Consider the following 8,024-nt stretch of genomic DNA (forward strand, 5'->3'; position numbering starts at 1 on the left):
AAGAGCATAATGGGAGCTACCCTGAGTGCTACCTGGGGTTTCATCTCACAAGTCGGGCCACGGCCGTGTTAGGAGGTTACGCAGTACTAGGCTTGTCATTTTCTCCTCTTGAAAGCTATCGTATTTTAACTTTAGGTCACTGACCCTTTCATTGCACCTTTCATTTGTATTTTCATTGAATAACAGAAGAAGAAATACTAACTTACAATTTTCTCTAAAGTTATATTTTTAATGTGTATGCAGTATCATTTAAAGTAGAATATTGAAAGCCCCAACAATTATAAAATAATTATACATGGATGATTTATACTTTTTATAATTAAAAAATAGTATAAAATTAGGTTTCTCATGCCCTTTTACAGACCAATTGGTAAAAATTTAACTTAAACATTGGTTTATATACATGCTTTAAATATACCTAAATGTTCACAGCAGCATAACTACAATAGAGACATAATTATTCTGAATACTTTCTACAAAGTATTTAAATTTACTTTCTACCTTCAGTAGTTAAATAAATAGTTGAATATCCATACACTGTAATACTGAAATATTATGCAGCCATAAAATAATGAAAATCAGAATATATTGGTAATATAATCTCTATGTTATTTACTAAAAATAGAGGCAAATAATGTGCAGAATATATTTGTTCCTTAACACTAAAATAATAAATATATCCTATAAATATATGAATTTATAAATACATAAATTAGAAAAATATATAGATTCAAGTCTTAACTAGATTTTGGGTCTTGTTTATTCTGTTTGGCATCAATACTCATTCAGAATAATAATACCAAGAGTAACAAAATTTGTACTTCAGTTCATTTACAGACATACTTTGTTCATGGAAAATTATATAGGACAGCATTAATAAAAACCAACTTGGAAATTGTATTACTGGAGGGAAGAAGAATTTTTTCATTTTATTTGGATTTCAGTGTGTATTATTGCTTTTACTTTCAAATCAACAACATTATTTTGACAGTTGGATTAGAAGAATTCTTATTTTGTCTTTATATCATTCTGTTACATACTAAAAATATATTTTTAATTAACTAAATTTAACCATTATTTTATTTTTAATAAAATAACCCAAGAATAAAATGATAGACTCTAACATGGCTGTTTCATGTAAATATCATGATATATTGAATTCCCACAGACTATAAACATAATAGTTATAAGGAATTAACCTATATACAGTTATCTACCTATCCAAATGAATTAACATTATATAAACACATAATTTCATCTCCTCAACATTTTAAACCAATCTCTCAGATTTTACATATCTATTTGTTTAGCTTTGTTATACCTGTGCCACACAAATTTTATATGATGTTATATATAGATACATTTTGCAAAATTTTCTAATGTAATTACTAGATTTCTGATCACAGTTTTGTGAATTTTAACAACTTATGTTCCAGTATATTCTCATTTGGGATTTAATTTCTTGGGGAGATAACTATAAAAAGAGAGAATTAAGTACGAGGAGTAACAAAAGCATATAAATAAAGCCAATGAAACAGGAGTAGAAAATGTCTCAATTCAATCTGAGAAGAAATTTGAAAAATTACTTTGGAAAAGTACAATGTTGTTTTTGATTGGGAACTGAGACAAAGATCAGTCTGAGAGGGGCTGGTAGACCCAGGTGAAAGGAGGTGGAACACAGTCATTCTTGTCATAAAATCTAAAGGCATTGCCAACATACAAGAAAGGCAGACAGAACCAATTTCCCCTTTGTAGTTATAGTCTCACCTGCAAAGGAAACTCACTAACCATTATCTCATGGAAATTAAAAGGCAGAGAAATCTCATACCTCATAGAAATCATCTCATAGAAAATAAAAGGTAGAGGCAACTCAAAAAGTTATTTTATTCATAAGGGATGGTAAATAATTAAAATTACGGTATATATGAGTATTTCCAAGGTGAATCAATAATTATGCATAAGACATGCTGTGTGTTTTATGCTTCATGTGTCAGTTTTCTTTTCTATGATATTGATATAATAGCAATTTCTTTATAGTTTATTTCACATGCAAACATTTTTAGAATTTCTGTAAAGCATTTGGAACAGGAATTCACATAAGAACTCAAAATATCTGGACTATTATTTTCATTGTTCATAGTAGTAGAAGTAATAGTAGTGTAGTGGCAGCAATAGTAATACTAGTAGTAACAGTAGTAGTAATTTGTGCTCTGTAGTATCTAATTTGGAGTTCTTGTCTCGAAATCCTTTCACTCTGCCATCATAAATGTTTTCTTCATCTTCATACTGGTAGCAATAGCTCTAAAGGATACCCACATGTTGTCTCGTTAAAACATTGCCCAGAAAATTTGAAACGTCATCCCTTCTCCTGGACCTGATTTTACAAGTATGCTTTCTGACAGATGCAAGGCATGCCGTTTTTCAAAACTGATGAAATGTTTCTGTCTTTATACATTTCTGATTTTTTCTGGGATCACCATCAGTCTGATGACACCTATTTATATTTTGGGAATTTATTTTTGAGGATTACATATTTCTGAAAACAAATATTAGCATGTGGTAAACAAATGGCTTCTAAGGCTCTAAGTGACCTGTTGCCACTTGCGTAATTCTCAGGACTTGGACTTCATATGTCTTGTTTTTAAAGAATAAAATACAGAAAAAGTGATGGGATGTTATTTCTGAGATTAGGTTATAAAATGTGTGATTTTCTCCCTCTCTCACAGCATTGGCTCTAAGGGGAGGAAGTTGCTATGCTGCGAACAGTCCTTTGAAGAGGTTCACTATGGAAAGAACTGATGGCTACAAACAAACAAAACAAAAACAGCCCTTGAGCTGAGGATCTTGTGTCTGCCAACAGGCACATGAGCAAGTGTAGCAGAGGATCTGTCCCCTAGTGGAGTCTTGCGATGGCTGCAGCCCTAGCCAGCAACTTGACTGCAGACTTGTGAGCGACCCTGTGGCAAAGGATCCAGCTAAAACACACTCAGACTATGAGATAAATATGTGTTGTTTTAAACTGCTAAATAACTAACGTATTGCACAGTGATAGATAATTAATATATTCAAAATTAGCATAAAAACTAGAAATATGTAAGGACTGATTTGTATGTACCAAATTTAGATACTTTTCTAAACTTACTCCATAAATATTTTACAGAGATTGCACTTACAGGAAAAAGCCTCAAATTTTTCTCATTGTAATTTTCATGGGAAATTATGTCATTGCCACAGTTACCATAATATTTTCAAATTTTAACTAGATTGTTTACTTTCTTCCCTTGAAAAAAGCTTTAATGAAGTCATGAATCTGCTAAGTGGGAGGTACATTTTATAGAACATTTCCTTCTCACAGTCAAAAATACCAATATGTTATTTTGCACCCAGCTACACTTGACTGGAGTAGATGTAGATTCTAGGTCCAACACATATGTATCAAAGATGTATCTTAAGGATTTGATACCAGTCTTAGAAACAGAGTTGATGCAAAGAATTCTTTTATCACTCCCCAAATTCCCCTCTCCCTTTTGTAGAGAAACACCTCCCCCAAGCATAGGCTTTCCCCATCTGTTTAATATTTTAAAATTCAATTTATTTAAACTTAAAAAAAAAAAAAACAGTATTCATTTCCTCCCCACCTCCACCTCTGGCAACCACCAATTTATCCTCTGTATCTATCTGCTTTTTAAAATAAAACATATATATATATATATATATATATTCATATTTAATAGATATATGAATAGATTTACATAATATATATCTTTAGATTTCACATATGAGAGATCATGTTCTATTTTTCTGCACATAAAGTTTTGTCTTTACAAGAAAGTCATACATATGGAATTATACAGTATGTATCATTTTGTTTGCCTTTTTTAAACTAATGATAATGCATTTAAGATCCCTCCATGTTGTTGCCTATCTTATGAGTTTGTAACTTATCTATTCCCTAATTGAGGTAAATTTATGTTGTTTTTATGTTTTAACAAATTACCATTAAACTCACTATAACCATTTGCATCTGTAACTTGTGTCAACATAGATTGTCACTTCACTTGGGTAAGCCCCTGACTTCATTAGCATCTTCCAGTTTTAAGAGTGGTCATAATATTTTGCGTTCCCCTCACTGATGTATGTAGACTCAATTTTTTCCACATCCTTAGTAGTACTTGGTATGATTTTTAAAAATTTTTTAAATATTATTCACTAAAATGGCTGTATGTTGATAACTCATTGTGGTTTTCATTTGCATTTCCTTAATGACTAATGATGTTGAACAGCTTATGTTTTTTATTTCCATGTTTGCTATCCATGTCTCTCTTTTATTAAATCACATCTCTTTTGTGGCAAAGTACATATTTAGATCTTTGTCCCATCTTAAAAGTTGACTTATTTCTTATTTTTAAACATTATGTTTTCTTTATATATGATGAACACATTTTACTGTGATTTATAATTCACAATATTTTTCTTCTAGTCTATTATTTCTCTGTTAGTCTCTTAACAGTCTCTTTAAAAGGCCAGAATTTCTTAATTTTAATAAAGTCCATAGTATCATTTTTTTATAGATTGGTCTTTTGGCATTATGTGTAACAACATTTGGCTTAACCTAAAGTGACAAAAATTTTCTCCTGTGTTTTCTTTCAGAAGATTTATAGATTTAGGCTTCACACTCAGGTTACTGATTCAATGCAAAAAATTATAAGTTCTTTTTTTGCATTTATAGGCATTTACCTACTAATATTTGAGTTTGCATTTCTGAACATAAACTGACCCAATATACGTGAATGTATTTTCTAGTTTACTACACCATTCCTTCAATCTAGATGTCCATCCTTTGTCCAATAACAACCTATTTAAATAACGTAGCTTTAATTTAGACCCCTGAACATCAGGTAGTGAAAGTCCTCCAACTTTGGTCTTCTTTTACAAAGTTGTTTTGGGTATTATAATTTCTTTGCCTTTCTGCAAATATATTAGATTAAAGTTACTAATATTATATACATGCAAAGATGTTGCAGTGATGTCCTTGTAATGCCTCAAATCTCTAGATAATTATGAAGATAATTAGTATCGATCTTCCAGTCAACAAATATGGTATCTCCATTTGTCTTTCTTGATTCATCAGTTATTTTACAGATTTTAGCATATTTGTATTGCATTTATGAAGATTTGAAGATTTACACCTCATTATTTCATTTTTTACTATTATTGTAGATGGTAGCGTTTGCCTTTATTTCAATTTCTAATAGTTTATTGCTACTATGTAAAAACGGTGTTCAGTTCTATATTAATATCACATTGAATTTTGTATTGGCCTTATATCCTAGTAACTTGCTAGACTCATTTTTCAGTTCTAGTAACTTTTTGTGACTTTTAAAAGAACTTTATGCACACAAGTAGGTCGTTAGTAAACAGAGATTTTTATATCTTGCTTTTGAGTCTCTATGGCTTTGATTTGTCTTTCTGTGTTTTCCAGCACCTTCAGTATGAAACTGAATAGCTAGACATTCCTCTCTTGTTCCTGAACTTACAGAGAAAGCACTGCCTTTCACTATTCAGGATGCAATTAGCTTAGAATTTCCTTTAATGCATTTAATAAGCTTAACTACATCTTCTTTTATTTCTAGTTTACTGAATATTCTTATCATGAATAGATGTTTAATTTGCTCAAAAGTTTTTTTCTGAATTTTTTGTGGTTGTTCTTGGTAAGTCTGCTCATACGGTGAATTACATTGCTTGATGTTTTGAATGTTGAATTAGCTTTGATTCACAGGAGAAAATCTCTTGACTGTCTCTATTATCCATTTAATATATTGTTAAATTGGATTTTCAACTATTTCTTGTGAGAATTTTTATGTCTATTTTTATGAAGAATATTGGTATGTAGTCGTCTGCTCTTTTCATGTCTTTGTCTTTTTTCGTATCAGGTGAAGGCTAACCTTTAGACTGATCTGGGAAGTATTCCCTCCTCATCAATTTAGTATTATATTCATATTAACTGTTTGGTAAAATTCACCGTTGAAACCACCTCGGCTTGAGGGTTTGTGTGTGTGTGTATATATAAATATATTTAACTAAAATTCAAATTTTTATAAAAAATACAGGGGAATTTTTATAACTTATTTTCCAGTAAGCTTTGTTAGTTTATGTCTTAATGAATTTGTCCCTTTTATCTATAGAGTCAACTTTATATTATAATTTAATAAAGTATTATTTATATAAAGTAATATTCTCTTATTAGCTTTTAAAAATATGTATCATTTGTAGTGATGCACCTACTTTTATTACTGACACTATGAGCACATTCTGTCTCAATCTGTGTTCTAGAACTATTCCAAAAAATGACAAGAGAGAAACGATTCTGACCAGCACCAGCATCACCCTAATACCCAAACCAGACAAAGACACAACAAAAAGAGAAAATTACAAGCCAATGTCATTGATAAATATAAGTGTAAACATTCTCAGCAAAATATCAGCAAACTAAATTCAACGATAACACTAAAAGGATCGTACACCGTCAAGTGGGATTTATCCCAGGGATCCAAAGATGATTCAGTATCTGCAGATCAGTCAATGTGACACACCACAGTAATACACTGAACAATAAAAATTACACGATGAACTCAACAGATACAGAAAAAAACTTCTGACAAAATTCAACATCCATTTATGACAAAAACGTTCAACACAGTGGGTGTAGATGGAATATTTTTAACATAATAAAAGCTATAATGACAAGCCTGCAGCCAACATATTCAGCAATGAAAAGCTGAAATTAGTTACTCTAAGAGCATGTGCCTCTGAGGCTTTAGATCTTCTCTTCATGTCCTAGGATTTTACTATTATTTTCTTGTTTGTACTTGGTGATTTTATTGCAGAGAACACCCTTATAACTTCTTTTTTTTTGTATTTCCTTTTCCTTACTTAACTTTCTCTCAGCCCAACATCAGGTAAATTGGAAGGCAGAAAATCACCAAAAATGGATGTGAGGGCATTCTATCAAGGGGAAATGGATATTGGCATTATTTTGATTTGATGATGTTGAGGAAAGCCATAGCTAATTTTAACGATATATGTGTAAGATTTATCATTTTTCTTCCCTATTTTACCTATGTTTCCAGTAGAAGCCCCAGAGCAGAAACCACTGTATTAAAAATTATGATCAGTTCTATAACCAACATCTTTTATTATGCATAAATATTTTGAAAAATAAATTTTCAGGCGGGAAGACTGAACTAAGTTATCAAACCCACAGATGAACTAAATATCAGAAGCAATTATGGAAAAATCACTAAAATGAAAGATGTTTAATAATAGAAATATTTTTGCTTATGATACATAGTAGATTATCAATTATTACTTTAGAGAAATCAAAAGTCATTACCCACAAGTATCTTCTAGTTTCGATCTTTCTTTTATCATTAGTCTCTGGTAATCATGGCAAGAATAAATATAAATTTCAGTTGCATTTAAATTGAAAAGTTGTTTATATATATGTCAGGGCTCCACAGTAAGTTAATATTACATATATATCAGCCATTCACAATGTGACAGGCATTGCTTTATAGTCATAAATCTGATATAAATAAAATCAAAACCCTTTTAATGATTTACTCATTATCTATACCAAGGGACTTCAAATGTGATGCAGGGGGTTCAAAATACCCTTTCAGGATGTCCATGAAGTCAAAACTATTTTTATAATAACACACTGAAACATTATATATCCTTTCTACTCTTTTTTGTTGTTATGAGTGAAAAGTGAAACTTTTTAGAAGCAAATAGAATGAATACAAAAATAGATATGAGAATACAGGTCTTTTCTTTAAGCTAAACATTAAAGAGATCTGTAAAAATTATAAAATAATACTGTATTCTCCTTAATTTAGTTTGATTTAGAAAATAAAGTTATATTTGAAAAGTATATTATTTACGTTAACATGCAATAAATTTACTGTTGTTATTTTAAATACATACATAAATATTACTACTAATAATAAATAATACAGAAAATT

This window comes from Vicugna pacos, chromosome 1 (assembly GCF_048564905.1).
Source record: "Vicugna pacos chromosome 1, VicPac4, whole genome shotgun sequence".
NCBI classification, from domain to species: Eukaryota; Metazoa; Chordata; class Mammalia; order Artiodactyla; family Camelidae; genus Vicugna; species Vicugna pacos.